The sequence below is a fragment of the Canis aureus genome, chromosome 7 (assembly GCF_053574225.1).
Source record: "Canis aureus isolate CA01 chromosome 7, VMU_Caureus_v.1.0, whole genome shotgun sequence".
In the NCBI taxonomy this organism is placed as follows: Eukaryota; Metazoa; Chordata; class Mammalia; order Carnivora; family Canidae; genus Canis; species Canis aureus.
Window position 1 is genome coordinate 47,362,827 of NC_135617.1, and position 17,127 is coordinate 47,379,953.

At 36.9% G+C, this 17,127-nt stretch overlaps 1 pseudogene across 1 annotated transcript in view; it reads right to left on the reverse strand.

The window, feature by feature from the left end:
• LOC144317312 (proteasome subunit alpha type-1 pseudogene) overlaps positions 1-17,127 on the reverse strand; it is a 121,219-nt pseudogene that overhangs the window by 15,031 nt on the left and 89,061 nt on the right. Inside the window, exon 4 of the transcript XR_013383281.1 lies at positions 2,316-2,450. The product of XR_013383281.1 is annotated as a proteasome subunit alpha type-1 pseudogene (transcript). The remainder of the gene's footprint in view (positions 1-2,315; positions 2,451-17,127) is intronic.

Genomic DNA, 17,127 nt, shown 5'->3' on the forward strand with positions numbered 1-17,127 from the left:
CTGTGGTTTGTAAACCAAGCTGTCCCCAAATTTGCCACTTTAGATTCTCTAAATTCTTAGAGAAAAATATTGCTAATCCTTGAAAAGCATTGTTATTAGTAATTTAGATCATGCTATTTGTCTATTAAATATTACACATCCTGGTAACACTTAAGTGACAGGATAAATAATGGATACCCAAAAGATAATCTGCATTTTAATCTCTATAATCTATGACTATTATCTTATATGACAAAAAAAAAGGCGGTCTGCAGATGTGAAGAAGTTAAAGATCTTGAGATGGGGAGATCATCTTGGATTATGAGGGTGGGCCATAAATGCAATCACATGATTCTTATGAGAGAAGCAGTGGAAGATTTTACCACAGACAGAAATGAAGGCAGTGGGACCACAGAACAAAGATTGGAATAATGCAACCACAAACCAAAGAATGCCAGCAGCTACCAAAAACTGGAAAAAGCAAGACATAGACTGTCCCTTGAAGCCTCATGAAAGTGCAGCCTTGATTTGACCATATGAAACTGATTTCAGACTTTGGCCTCCAGTAATATGAGGGAATGAATTTCTGCTGTTTAAAACCACAAATTTATGGTAATTCTTATAGCAGCCACAGGAAGCTATTTACAACTTATTAAAGTTACGCTATAATTTCCCATGAGGTAAGAATCAACTAGTTGTAGTTAGGCCGCCATTTTGCTAACTAGAAAGGAAACTGCCTTCGCTTTTAGTCAATTTCCTCAGAAACCTAAGTTAGGACACTCAGGGAATCTTTGTACATTTGTTCATTCTTTTGTATTAAGTTTCATTGGACATCACAATTATTTGAGAGTTCAAACTATAGTTCAAAAAAGTATTTATACACTATTATTTAAAACAAACTATTACTCAAATTGTCTAATAGTTGACTGTAATACAGCATGCGCATCAGAGCACCTGAGAAACATGACTACAAAGAATACAAAATGACTTTAAGTCTCCCACAAACATTTCATGAACAGGTATTAAGACAAAATAAGCCAATTAAAGATAAGCACCCTGCCCACACTTTAATGGAAGTGAACTGGGAAACAATAGACCTGTGAGACACTACCCCTACAGAGGTAAATGGCAGCTGAGGGGAAACATAATGAAGGGATTGAGCCTCTTCAAAGACTGATGCTGCTGGTATTGCATTACATATATCTCGTACTGATGATAACTTGAAATTCAGTCCTATCTCTATCCTCAGGATGGAAGTGAATATCCATAGAGTCTTGAAAATCATATTTACTGAAATCTAGATCCATCAGAGGAAATAAAACCAACACTGAAAGGTATCTTCCCTGGACCCTCAGTTGGAGGAAGGGGAATCAGAAAATTTATATCACCTCATTCTCTGATTTTTACAAGACAAATAGGCTTAATCTTCATTAAAGTGCTTCATATAAACCTTGTTCAATTTAATTTCAAAGTAATGGTGTGCTAAGAAAGACTGATAAATTGGTCCAGAAACCAATTTGTGACACCAAAATATCTCACCACCAAAGGTATTCTGGTTGTCTCCAAGACTGACTACAATATCACATCCTTCTCTTTATTATTTTTATTTTGACATTCTATGGCTCAAAGTGATGCTTACCATGAAGCATCTTTCCTAAATTCCTATCATAGCTAACACATTCCTCAACTCAATAGATGAAGTGGTGACCATTAAGGTAATTCATATCTAATGCCGACTTTTCACCACTAGGGTTAAGTTCAAAGAAAGGCTTAGAAGGTCAGGGGCAATGTATGTCTGGAAGGTCAGAGACCCTAACGTCCAACACAGTTCTTCCTTAGATGTAATTACTTCAGATCAAAAACAGAATAATTGACAGCAAAATCACTTCTTCTTAGTCTCTTCTGCTTCCCCTCTGAACAGTTGCAACTATTTATTCTGATAGATGATTCATCAATTGTTTCATTTTTTCTCCTTCATGCTAAAGCGATAACTTGGCCATAGCACCAGTGGAAATTACAACTTGAATTACTTACAAGCTATCAGCAGGAAAAAAATATCCTTCAAAGCAGCTTCTTCAAAGTCTGTTAGCATTAGAGCAAGGACATTTTACTAGTTGCCTATTCATCCAAATATTCAATTTGTTTAAAAAGGCAATAATAAAACCATTCTTGAACATGAGAAATGTTTTCAAGGAGAAATACCATAGTTGACTGTTAATCTTTCTTATTAAGAACATAAAACACATAAGAATTTATTTATACGCTTATTACTAGCATCTCTGTGTTACAGTCTATATTCAGGTTCAGTAGCAAGAAAATTTAATTGTTATACTTACAACAGCATTGGAACTGCAAAATCTAGTTTGGCTGTTTCAGTAGGAAAAAGGCTTAACTCATATACTTTTGTCCAAAAAAGGTTCTCTTCTATGAAGAAAGATAATCCTTCTTTAGTGAATTCTTCTTTGAGGGAACTGTTAAAATAAGACACAAATGGTATGAAGAAGAAAAATGCCCACCCCAACAATCAGGTTAGAAGAAAGAATGGAATCTGCTGCCCAATGAGGTGCTATATGTCAGTTGTCCTACACCTTAGCACTTGTAAATATGGTAAGCATCACAATTAAAATGATCATTCTAGGTACCACTTATTCAGTGTTTAAAATGTGTCAAGGCCTAGTGGATCCAAAGCATCAAAGGGAAACAAACCATTGAATATAATCTACTAATAATGGAAGTCTGGTGTATTGAAGACAGACAATGAGGGAAAGTGGATTTTCCTATTGACTGAAGAGTTCTAGTTGTGGAAAAGGCAAGGAAAATTGAAACTCTTTATTTAGAGCTGATTAGGGACAAATAATAACAAAGGAAAACGACAAGATGAACTAAGGTGATGACTAAGAATTGTACTGCTTAAGAGAAGGTTCCAGCTAAGGGAAAACCCATTTTCAGCAGTTCTGTCTCTTTGTCAAACACTACTTGTATAAGCAGCAGTTGTACAGTATTATGGAAAGCAGGTCTTGGGGCGTATGTGCAGATGGAAGAATCAGGACAACTATTTTGGTTTAGATACTTAGAGCTGAAATAACAGAGAGAGCTCCATAAACCAAAAGACCAGGTATATAAAAGCTCTTATGGTCTGCTGCCAAGATCAGCTTCACCACACCCCAACCCCCACCCATGCATACATATTTGCAGCAGAATAAGAAGCCAAAACAAAACTCAAATACCAACAAAAAGGGAAGAAAGACACAAGATACATTTGTATTTGTATTAGGGAAAAAACTCTATTCATCTTCTCTTACTTCTCATGACCACACTATGAGATCATTTTAAACCTCATTTTACAGAGTAAAACCATTAATGATGGGCTCAAGACCACCGAGGCAATGATCTGCTTATCAGGATCTGAACCTAAGTCCAGGATATTACGCACAACTCCCCAGCAAGGATGCATGCTATGTTTCAGCTCATCATAATTTTTCATTTACTGCCACACTTAGTTTACACAATTAATAGGAAAAGGATTTCCTAAAATTTATAAATTCTCTCTGTCCCCGGATAGCTGAACATAGCACTCTTTACTCATAAGTTACTTAAGGTTTAAATTTAAAATATCAAGATCCTTTTTGACTGTGAGGCTGAAGATTAAAGGAATTGTATTGGTGAGAATTTTTTACTTTTACACGGTAAACAACCCAATTAAGCTTAAGCCTAAACAGAACATTTGCAGGGTGAAAAGACAAGAAATGGATCTGGCTTCATGCAGTGGCTCCAAGGACCCAAATGCCATCCAGATGCTCTCTCATCCTCTGTAAATTTCATCTGTTTCTCTTGGGGCCAGCTGTCACCAGGGGGCTGAGAAGTATGACTGCAGGCAGCTCTAAGATAACATCTTACGCTACTGAAAAGAGAAATTTTTAAATAAAAATAAGAGTTATTTCTTGTGTTGAAAAGTTTCTAGGCAAGAATGGTCAGATTTGGATGTTATTACTACCTCTTGAATACTATAATTACTTGTGGGCCATAGGAGACACTATGATTGGCCTAGGTTGATCACCTGTAGCCAGGAGTGGAGTTCATTACCTGAACAAGGACAGGAGCATATCCATGACCAGCTGGGAAGTCACCATAGTAAAGCAACCAAACTAAATTGGGTCTACCACAAACCCATTTAATAATCACATCATTTTAGAAATATATGCCAGAAATGATAATGAGGGTTCAGAGACCAGGTCTCAGTTAATAAATGTGGATGTATTTGGAAGAAGAGCAGGTATGATTAACTTTTAAAAAATAATAACTCAAAATAGTCCAAGAAAGAGTTGGTGGAGGATATATTCTGTAAAGCTAACTTTAGTGAAAATAGAAGATGAGTGCACTTATGAGAGTTTTAGGACACTTTGTATTTGAAAGTCAAAAGAAAAGATTTGCTGGAAAACTAAACTCAGTCTGTGCTTTTGTCACCATTTTCATCTTTTTTAAATTAAAGAACATAAGATTAGCAGTTGATAAAAACAAAACAACTAAAACACAAAGTATATCTGTACAATGTTGGTAGTAAGTAATGTTAAGATGCTGTTGCTAGCAAGTTCTCTGAAAAGGCAAGTAATTCACTGGAACCAATAAATCCCAAAGACAGCTATCATACACTAGGTTGTGAAAAGATTAAGAAAATACTGCAATAAATAGCCATCAAAAATGTTTGGAATGCCTAAGGCAATGTCGAATAACCACATTTTGAAATTAAATAAAGTTATAAAGGAAAATTAAACTTGAATATAATTAACACCTAACATTATTCCACAAACTATGCTAAATGCTGACCATATACTTTCTTACTTAATTCTCAAAATTACTTTTGCTGTTATTACTCCCCATTTTAGAGGCAGTACTTAGAAGTGCTTTAAAGTACAATGTGGCAAGTCTGTTCAAGGTCACACCATGTGTAAGGGGCACAGCCAGGAATTGAAACCAGGCTGCATGATTCTAGTGTCTATACCTATCACCTAACACTATCCCACACAGAGAGATAATTAATGAAAAATATAAGGATAAAGTGAGCAAAAATGCATTACTCTTCTATTTCCACAGACTGTGTCCACCACTCACTCCATATTCTGAAAAGAATAAAAGCTTGTTGAATCTGGTGTTCTAGGTAATTTCCTTTAGCCTGAACTAGCACACACTAGAAGTCTAGCCAACCTAATGAAGAAGTCAGACCACATATTTCTCTCTTCCCTGAGATAACTTCCAACCCAAAGTGAGAACCACAGTTCTAATAACAGCTCCCTAAACCAACAATTTGTTATGCTGTGATAAGTACAGTCTATTCTAGATGGCCTAGGTACCCCTGGCTTCCTCCCACAGCAGTGCTTTCTTCCCTATCCAAGAGGTATTCTTCCTCAAAGAGGCCAGAATCTTTAAGCTCTCCTGAAAGTTCAAAGTCATAGCAACAGGCAATGAAATAATAGGCTTAAATTTTTAGTAAAAAAAAAAAAAATTTGAGCCAAATAAATGATTTCAAGGTAACAAAATAATCATATTCATGAGCTGGTAAGAGAAGTATGTGGAGACTGGTGGAGAGGGGGGGAAATGCAGGTAGGGCAGGAAGGAAGTCAGAGACCTTTACAATACTCCTAAATTCTATCTTCACAATTGCTTTGAACATGTGGTTCACTTCAGTGCTACAGCTACATAAAAGGGCTTAGGCCAAGAATTAGGACTGAAATAAGATTTGTACAGACTTCCAAAAAGCATCTAAAAAGCTAACGACTGAAATATTTGAATACAAACCTAATATTCATATATATGCCTGTAGAAGAGCCTTTTATATTTAGACAAGCGTTCAAGCATATTTGTTGAGTAGAAGAATGAAGACAAATTAAATCTTAGAGACAGAATACTGCCTAGGACACTGCTAAATGGTAAGGAGCTGAAGGGGGATATCTGTGTTCACAGTTTCCTAAGCCTTCCTGACACACCCAGAGTTGCAGCAAATAAGAACTGATCCCTCTGTAGGGTACAGTGCCTCCATAGCAAGAACTCATTGAGGCAGAATTCAATGATGCTGTGATAGATACAGAACCATTTCACTTTGTGTACATTTATAAAGAGAATTAATGGCTCTGGAACTATCTTCTGTAGACATGGGTGCTCATTACTGGACTTTTGTACTAGTGACACACACACAAGCACACATACAAATACATACATATATCTCATTCATTGATAGTAGGAATCTACTTTGCCAGGAAAAAAAGAAAAAGAAAAAGAAATAGAGTGGAGCTTGCATACAAACCTACCCAGAGCAATAAATAATGATGCACTAATTTTAAGAACTACCAATAGAGAGCCATCATTGACAACAATTTCAGTATGTTTTGAGAGAGGAATGATAAAAATTCAAATCTGAAGTTTCTTATAAAAACAGAGGCAGAGAAAAATAAAATCTTTTAGAAAAGTTCTATTTTCCACCTGTAAGAGAAGCAAAAAGCAAATGGATAGAAACCAGATATCTCAGAAGTCTGAGAGACATGACAGCTATCCCAACATTAAAGCTGGAGTAGAGGCTATGATTTCAGGGGATGCTGAAGAACTGTGGAGTTGTGAGAGAATTTATAAAAATGCTAATACAACCGAATTTAGAAGCCTATGTGCATTTCAGAGGCAAAATATATTTGGATACTAACTTTCCGCTCAAATCCCTCATGATTCACCTATGATTGCTTTGAACTATTCTACAAGTAGGACTTTCTGATATTTTTCAAACTTGAGATCTTTGAAGTATTCCTTTGATTTTCCTAAGCTGAAGCAGGGTAAGGTGTTTTGAGGCCTTTAAACTCTCAGCAAGAAGTCCCAGCATACTTCAAACTTTTGGAAAGGAATTTGCATTATTTTAACAAAGGGAGTTTTAAAACAACTTATAGTTTTCAATTATTAGTGATTTTTAAGTAACCTGTATCATTAATCTGTATGTCTATGTGTGTGTGTATCTTCAAGTTGCTGATTGTCACAGAAATCGAAGCCAGTTCTCCCAAGAACTATAATACTTACATGAAACAGAAGATTTGTAGAAGAGCACTATATTAAGAGTTAGGAAGTCCAGGATCAAACCTCACCTCTTCAAATAACCAGCTGTATAACCTGTATATATTTGGATAGCAATCACAGCTCTCTGGGATGTACCCCTGAACCCCTCCCATTTGAAAGGGGCTGGACTGAGCATCTAAACCATGGTTCTCAAATAGAGGCAATACTTCCCCTAAAGTGCATCTGGAAAACTTATGGGAGTGACACTATGATTGTCAGGTGATTTTGCATTTGGACAAGCTGGGATACTAGACACTAGATAGTTTATAATATTCAGAATAGTTCTACATGATGAGAAATATTTCCACATCCTACAAGATTTTCAAATACCCACCAGACATTCATATAGGTATAAAACCTGTTTGCTTGTGGTTATGTTTATAGAATCCTAGAAATTCTGTTTTATAAAATACTAATAATACAAATATACATGGGTGTGTATGTATATGTCTGCATGTGCCTCTGTGTGTGTGTTGGGCATAGTTCTCTGATAAAACTCTACATCTTTTCTTCCATTTTCTTGATTACATTATTTTATTTTAAAATGTATGTCTAGGGGCACCTGGATTATTCAGTCAGTTAAGCATCTACCTTTGGCTCTGGTCATGATCTGGGTATCCTAGGATGGAGCCCGGGGTCAGGTTCTCCGCTTAGCAGGGAGTCTGCTTCTCCTGCTCCTTCTGTCCCTCCCTGCTACTTGTACATGTGCTCTCTGTCTCAGATAAATAAAGTCTTTAAAAAAAAAAAAATATATATATATATATATATATATATATATATATATATATAATATCTATATCACTTGTAAGCCGGCTTCAATGTTTATTTTTTCTTTTGGTCCCATTTGTCAGTATGCCAGATAATCTCTTATTGAATGTTGGACATTAGATTGAAAGTCTATAGAAACTCAGAATATTATTTTTTTCCAGAGACGATTTATTTTAGCATTTGGCTAGGATTTAAATCAGGTATTCAGTTAATTAAAACTAAGTATCACTTCTCTATAAGATCTGATTTATTTCTGTTATTTCTAGACAATAGTCTTTCAGGGTCCCAAATGAGAGCCTGGGGAACTCTAATTTTTGTCCCCCAATCACCATGAGACTTCCCAAAGTCCTGCTTAGTTTCTCAGTTTGTTGGCAGCCAGTTTGTGCTCAGCCTCTTAGGATCTCACTATTCACTGTTCATGAGTTAACTGACATCTTGAGGGGGAAGGTAGTACAGAGTGTATTCCCTTCTCTCCGGATCTTGCCTCTTCAGTCCGGCCCCCTTGGTGACTTCTGAGATGCTTTTGAAAAGTTTTTTCTCATCACCTGGATTTTGGTAGGAAATTTCAACTGCCACAATTTAGTCAGTCATAGCTGGAAATGAAAATCCAGTGTGGTTCTGAAATGCACCATGTTTTCTAGGAATGCAACTCACGTAAATTCAAGATCACTACACTTTGTCTTATTCAGAAATGTAATAAAATAGAAAACCACACTACCAATGACATCAGTAGTACTTGAGTCACCAAGACAAAACATTTTTGTATCAGTCTGCATTTACTATTAGTGTATTTGTGATTATTCTGTATGTATGTGTATATATACTTAGTGTTTATCTCAAAATGTTAAATAGAAAATTTTTCTTCCCTCAAATCTGAAGTACTCTACTGTAAATAGGTGCTAGTACCTAAAAATACTGTTTTATATTCTGGTGTAGCTCTCCCTCAGCTGTTATGAGTTCAAAAGGAAATGACATCTTAAACCCCCTCCCCTCACTCTCTTTGCCCCCAGCTCCCATGCTTATTCAGATATAAAAATTCAGAGGTTCATTTAATGTTAGTACTAAATCAGAAATATTAAAGAGAATTCTCTTGAGACCTTCATTTGCATTTTCTCACCTGAAAAAAAAGCAGGGCAACTCTAATTGTTCGTGATAGCAAATATTAAAGATAGAGCTATAGTGGCACATGCTCACTCCATGTCCAAGGTTAGGATACAAGGACGAAGGTGCAGAGTTTTCTTGGGGGCTGAAAGAAAGTATCTGGGCTTCACACATGTGACCAGTACTAGACTCACACAAACCACCTACCAGAACAAAGATGTGCAGAGGACACCCTTAGGAGCAAGAACTGAGGAATGGATGTTCATTCAGGACAGCCAGAAAGTAGAGAAAACTACATGACTACAGGTCCCAGGAGAAAGTTAGAGGAGGATGGAGGGAAGGATTCTATAAAGTCCACTAAAGCATCCTTTGAGAAGAAGAGTCAGCATTTAAATATCTGCCACAGTGAGAGCCTCAATGCCAGATTCTAACAGCAACAACCAAGTAAGATCTTGCCCTTTCCTTCCAGTTCCTCCTCCCTGCCCACTTACGGAACCAGAAGCAACAGTTAACAAGTGTATGGAAAAGTAGGACAAACTCAGTGATGGAGCAGGCTATGCTTTACTCCCTTCCCTCACTGCTGCCAGCTATGGAACCTGGGTTATACCTAACTGGGGTTGGCGGGCATGAACACTGGAGGAGAAGCTTTAAACGGTAAATGAAATGAATTTTTTTTTATTTGGATTACACAGGTTACTCAATATCTAAAAAAGGTTATTCTGTATTTCAAAGTGACTAAAAAGCTAGGAAATTTGCCACAGTATCATTCAAGGCCATGAAAGGGAGACTCAACCATGTGATTCTAAAGACAGTGAAAAGAAAAATAGAGTTGTTTCCCCAATGCATGCTATTGAGTAGAGCCCCAACACACCAGCTAGAATTTCCCTGATTATTTTGAAAAGTGACAAATGTTAGTAAAGTCAGAATTCCTCTTGTTATTAAATATAGGGTCAATAAGCTTGGGAATTGAAAAGATCTTGACTATACAAATCACTTTCTAATACTTTTTAATTTTTTTAAAGATTTTATTTATTTATTCATAGAGATGCAGAAAGAGAGAGAGAGAGAGAGAACGGCACAGACACAGGCAGAGGGAGAAACAGGCTCCATGCAGAGAGCCTGACGTGGATCCCGGGACTCCAGGATCATGCCCTGGGTTGCAGGCAGCGCTAAACCGCTGCGCCACCAGGGCTGCCCTCTAATACTTTTTAAGTGTATTCATTTAAGTAATTTCTATACCCAATGTGGGGCTCAAACTCACAACCCTGAGATTGAGTCACATACTCCTCTGAGTGAGTCAGCTAGGCACTCCAATACAAATAATGTTTTTAAATAATTGATATAAGATAAACATAATATTCTAAGAATTAAAGTTTAAGCAATTGGTTAAATATTTATTCTCTTCCCTATATATTAAAAAATACATAAGATGTTTATATATGCTTAAGAGTGTTCAGAAATTATAAGAACGGCAAAACAGCCTTACAATTATAACTAGAAGAGAACAATTCTTATAATGCAAAGCAAAGAAAACAAAGCAATTATAAGGTGAATGTTGAATTATTCCAGCCTCTGAAGGAACTGGAATCATCAATGACAATTCTTTCCTGATAAAACATAATAATTTCCTATACATGGAGAGTCGTGTATACATAAACATCAATTCGTATGATAAAATGATCTCAAAATATCACTCTTGCCACAAACACACTTACAGAAATTCCTATCATCCCTCTCAGGTAGGATGCAAGATGAGCATGAATGATTTTGCTTGTACATTAGGTAATAAAACTTTTAAATTCAAACATTCAGTGAAATGCCAAGTGAAACAGAACTTTCATACCAAGTCAAGAATTCAAATGCATGTAATCTGTTTAACTGAATGATGACTCAAAGTGACATCCCATCATAATATTCTTTAAAAATACGATAAAATGTCATTAGAAAGTAACTTGCTATTCCACAGATTCAGTTATTCTCCAGATCTCATCACATCCCTTATGTGTTCAAAGATACAGAGTGCATCACACTCACTATAAACATGGAAAACTCTGTAAGGTACCATCACTAGTCCTGGACAACAGCAGCAACAGTGAACTAGTACATCTCTGCAGGAGATTGGACGTAGCTGGTAATAAAACAGTGAAAATATAGGATGAAAAAACTAAAGATATTTAAAAAGGGAAAGCACCACTAACAATAATCAACTAATCTAAAACTGAAATAAAAATAAATACATAAGCTCCAAACTTCTTAACACACAGGAACAGCCCAAAACTTTGGTAATATCTGTCAGAGCATGAAAACCCTGGTATAAACAGATTCTATCAGCCACTGAAAATCCCATTATGCATTTGTTTATTTGACAAAACTTTTTTTTATTAATTTCATTATGAACAATAATGGAATTTTGCTTAATATGCTAACATTAGCAAGGAATTAAAAATAATAAAAGTGTGAAGCTGGGAAAACTGACATGGTAATTATATTCAAAGAGATTTTTGTGCTTATTTCCAACATCCTGCAGTTTCTCTTTATACTACGACATGGAATGATTTAGAATCATAAACTTCATAAGATGGAAGGAAACATAAAAATGAGCTGGAGACTTTCCTTCAATTTTATTATTTTGTAAATAAAAAACTTAATCTAAAAATGAGATTTTCTAGGTCACACTATTAATGGCATTTACTCATTAATGTATTTCGTCATCACATATCTGAGGGCCTACTAAGTTTAGGGCACAACCTTAAAAAAATTCAGGGAATACCAAGATGATAAAAACACAGCCTAACCATGTAAGACTTAGGTACAAGTAGCAGAGACAAGACATTTGCCCGCATAGCTATAATAATAATTGCTATACTGGGGAGCTGGGGTGTCTCAGTCAGTTAAGCATCCAACTCTTGATTTCAGCTCAGATCATGATCTCAGAGTTGTGAGACTTAGCCCCACAGCAGGCCCTGGGGCATGGATTCTGCTTGAGATTCTTCCCTTTCCCTCTCCCTCCTCCTTTGCCTTTCTCCGCCCCTCCCCCCCACACACACATACATACACACATACTCTCTCTCTAAAATAAATAAATAAGAAATTTTAAAAACAATAATAATAATTGCCATATTGTAAGATCAACTAAAATGTATACAGCATCTTAAGGGAGCTTAGAACTATGGAAAAATCAGAAACAGGAGCAAAAACTTCAGAAAGGCCAATATATAACTGGGTGGTGAAGACTAGGAAGGCAAGGAGAGAAAAAGAGAAGCATGAGCAATGGGGAGAGGAGGAGTTTAATTTGGCTTAGTTTGGTTGCATCAACAAGGTACATAATAAAGCTGAGGAGTTAAACTGAAAGCATATCATGAAAAGTCTGGAGCACCCTTCAAAAATTGACTTTTGTCAAAAGTCAATTGACATTGAAGACTGTCAAACACAAGAGAAACAGAATCATAAGGACCGGTGCTTTAAGAAAATTAATCTAACAGAGGAATATCAGATCTTCCATTCAAGTGAAATAACAGTGCACGATGAGGTTCCTCATGGGACACTTTGGCTCCACCTGACTAGAGCTCAATTCAGGAAGAAATGAAAATCACAGTTGGTACTACTGATTGAAAGACAGTCATGAGGGGGCACCTGCTTAAGTGTCCAACTCTTGATTTTAACTCAGGTCATGATCTCAGGGTCCTGAGATCAAGCCCCATGTCAGGCTCCCAACTTAGCCTGAAGCCTGCCTAAGATTTTCTCTGTCTCTCTGCCCCTCCCCTACTTCAAAAAGAAAAGAAGAAGGAAGGGAAGGGAAGGGAAGGGAAGGGAAGGGAAGGGAAGGGAAGGGAAGGGAAGGGAAGGGAAGGGAAGGGAAGGGAAGGGAAGGGAAGGGAAGGGAAGGGGGGAGGAAGAGGGGTCTATGAGAGAAAAAGTAAGTCTGTGGGAGAAGAGGGCTCCAATCTGGAACATACCCATGGCAGAGTCCCTATCTGAACTCAGGTGCTTGGTCTCTAAAGCTGTTCTCCTTCCGCTGTACCACATTGTTTTTCCAAAAAGTTAACTAGGGAATAATTAATTGCTTAATTGTTAAGCACAGTTAATTTGTCCACTAGTTCTCTTAGAAATTAGATCTTACATATCTTTCATGGTCTTTGATAATAGTAACTTTTATATTTTTATTTAGTAACAATTTAATTTTACTAGCAAGAGTAATCTTAGTATTACTTTTATATAAGACAAACATTTATACAGTGCTTATAATGTTCCATATATTATTCTAGGTACTTTAATTTTCATAGCAATCTAATACCATCCCCATTTTACAGATCAATAAACTGAGGCCCAAGAAGATTAAATAAGTCTACCTAAGGACATATAGCTAGTACCTGTGAGAGTTCGGTTCATGACCTGAAGCAGTCTGGATTCAGATTCCATGCTTTCTTTCAACCATTGAATATACTGCCTCTCAGAGCCACATTCACCCTCATTACTTCCAGCTCTAGTCTAGCCCCTCCTACCTTTTCCAATAGCCTAAGGAGGTTGTGATGTTGCTCTCTTTCCTCTAGCTAAGATGCAGAAAGTTAATTAGACTTTCTCCTCCCCTCTCCCTCCTTGCTCCATTCCCATTCCCTCTTTTCCTTCCCCTCCCCCTCTCAAGAGTCCATCTCTTGGGGTTTTTTTAATTTCTTTTTTTAATTTTTGGCTTTTTTTATTTTTTATTTTCTTTAAATTCAATTAATTAACATAATGTATTATTGGTTTCAGAGGTAGAGGTCAGTGATTCATCAGTCTTCTAGGGCTCCTTAATGTTCATCACCCAGTTACCCAGTCCCCCTATCCCCCTTCCCTCCAGCAATCCTCAGTTTGTTTTTTCATGATTAATAGTCTCTTATAGTTTGTCTCTTTTTTAAAAAATAGGCTCCACACCCAGCACAGAGCCCAAAGTGGGGCTTGAACTCATGACCCTGAGCTGAAATCCAGAGTCCAACACTTTGAGCTACCCAGGCACCCCAAGAGTCCATTTCTCCTAATTCTGCACACAGAATCAGAGCTTTCTTGAGACTTGAGCCAGCACAGACATACAAAATGATTTCTCACTGGCTTACCCATCACTGGCTTACCCACCTTTTTTTTTTTCCTTTTCAAATTGTACATGGGAAAGAGGTAGAGTAATGACAGGCTAAAGGAATATAGTGACGTTTCTACACTCTATGTCATACTTTTAATTTCATCATCCTCTCCTACCAATATTCAAAAGATCTTTACTTAAAAGTAGTATCAAGTGCTTTTTATTAATTCCATGCCAACTTTGGAGTGAGTGCTATTATTTAAAATTTATCATGTTTCTTTGTGGCTTGCACAGTAAGGGCGGGGCTACTAAACACAGTAAACTTATTAACAAAGATGAATTATTTAAAATCTATTGAAAACCACACTAATATGATTGGCTATGGATTATTCAATTTTACATACTGTGTATGTCAGATAGCTTCTTAAATCATCTCTAGAGCTGGCTATAATTCCTTAATGGAGAAGAGCCTGATCTTCCAGGACAGGATTAATTGCTTTTCTACCTTTCAAATCTCCATGCTACAACAGGAGATTAAGTTGAATTTTTGGAACAAGTAGCCCATAACAGACTTATCAGTGGCTGAGCCCTATTTCTAGGTTTACCCCTATACAGCACAAGCTCATAGTTCTTAACATTGGTATGGTGACATATGATTAATAGTGTGAGCAATCTGCTATCTGGTGTTTCTAATCTCCCTTTTCCCCTGAAAAGATTTCCTTAGCTATCTTGCCCTGTTTTTCTTAGGTACCAAAGCTTAAGAAGTCACAATGGTATATTACATTTGTAAATGCTATAAGGTACCAAAACCCATCCACGATATAATTATAAATACTCATGGGGGAGTGGAGATAAATGAGAGAGAACATCATCATGAACCCCTTGCCTCATGATAGATTCACTGACTACAGATCATCTGCAAAGTAGACTCACAAAGCATAATAATTAGCAATTTAAGCACTTTACATTCACTAATTATTTAATCCAATCACCTTCCTATGGAGAATATTTAATAACTTGCGACCTTAACATAAGAAGATTGTCCTGCTGAGCCCTATCCACCTCCCCCAGTGCTTGCCATGAGTTGTTTAGTTAGTAGCAGAAAAGAAGTTGATCCTCTCTTTTTTCACCCAAGCCCCCTGTGAACAACCACATTCTCATTGGTGATGTGAGGGAGGACTACAGACACAGGCCTTGGCTAGAGATAAGGCCAGGACAATGGACAGCCTTAGGAAGGGAGACAAGGCTATCGATTTCATTAGTTCTGTGCACTAATCAGCTTAGCCACTACCACAAAAGATAAATGTGGATGCTTTTCTGTAATAGCTAAAGCTATAAAATTAGCATTATATATTTTAAAAATCTGGTTAAGAGTAATGTGCCTGCTAATCTCACCTTCTCAAACTTTTCTAGCATTGATTGAATATGACAAATTATAACTGGCATTAATTGATAGACATGAAGGAAACCAATCCCCTGGCAGCCAATTAAAGTTCACAGGCATTGATTAAATGATTAAATGGATGTGTACATGCAGAATGAGAAAGAAGGAAAGAAAGTCCACAATCAAAAATAGAAGTGGGGTCAGAAGCAATAAACTCAGAGAAGAGTGGAGACAAAACTGCAAATGTGACAAGAGAAATATTGGTAGATTTACTTGGAGACAAAAATAAAATTATTTTAAGCTACATATTGTAAAAAAAAAAAAAATAGCTTAAGCCCTGGAAAACTCCTGTATAAGTAGGGTGTTTATATTACCCAGGCTTTTGCAAGAAAAAGGAGACACTACTATAGGTAGCCCGGGTAGTTCAGCGGTTAGCACCGCCTTCAGCCAAGGCTGTAATCCTGGAGACCTAGGATGGAGTCCCACCTCAGGCTCCCTGCATGGAGACTGCTTCTCCCTCTGCTTGTGTCTCTGCCTCTCTCTCTCTCTCTCTCTCTCTGTGTGTGTGTGTGTCTCTTATGAATAAATAAATAAAATCTTTTTTTTAAAAAAAAGGAGACACTACTAATGGAACAATCAAGCATTACTGAATCCATTAACTAAAATAAATGCTCATTCTACTTATAGCTATGAGAGTGGCAGAACATAGAAATGAAGAAACATTACTCATTTATGGAAATATTACATATGATAGTTAATTCTATGTGTCAATTTGACTGGGCCACAGGGTGCCCAGATATTTGTTCAGCCATCTTAAGTGTTTCTATGAAGGTTATTCCGTGAGATTTCTATGACGGTTTCCATGAGGGTTTCTATGAGGGTTATTGAGTGAGATTAACATTTAAATTGGTTGATTGAGTAAAGCCAATACCTTCCCTAACATAGGTGGGCTCCATGCAATTGGTTGAAGACCTGAATAGATTAAAAGGATTACCCCCCTCAAAATAGAAGAGAACTCCTGCCTGGCTGGCTGCCTTGAGTGGGACATGAGCCTTTTCCAGTCTTTGGACTCTGAGACACTAGCTTTTCCTGGGTCTCAAGCCTGCCAGCCTTTGGACTGGAATTTAAAACATTGGCTCTCCTGATTCACATGTCTTCAGACTCAGATTGGAAGTAAACCATCAGCTCTCCTAGGTTTCTAGCTTGCTGACTCAACCTACAGATCTTAGGATTTGTCGGCCTTTGTGATCACATAAGTTAATTGCTTATAATCAGTCTCTTTATAAAAGATATTGTATATATAAAGACATGTATATATACATCCTATTAATTCTGTTTCTCTGGAGAACCCTGACTAATATGTTAGCAAATAAAGTCTGAAGTCATTTTTATAAGGTTATTCCTTCTATAGAGGACTTTTTCTTCCCTCCTATGATGGAAGAAACCTTCATTAAAGGTTACTGTGACTTGTCCAAAATAACTAAAGCCTTGGATTCAGCTGAACATGGGACATAGAGAAAAACAGATAAAAATGATTCCCAAGTTATAAATTCTTATATATCATACTTTCTCCTTGGATACTGAAGTGTTTAATTTCATCAGTAAGAACAAACAACTCATGCAAAAGCATCTTCTACACACTCTGTTTCTGTCCTTGCTGTACCCTCAGAATTTCTCAAGTCAGGTAAGAGCAGGGTAATTAAACCAAAGGGGTAAAACTGGGGCATGGGTCACCCCAAGAGAGTAATAACCT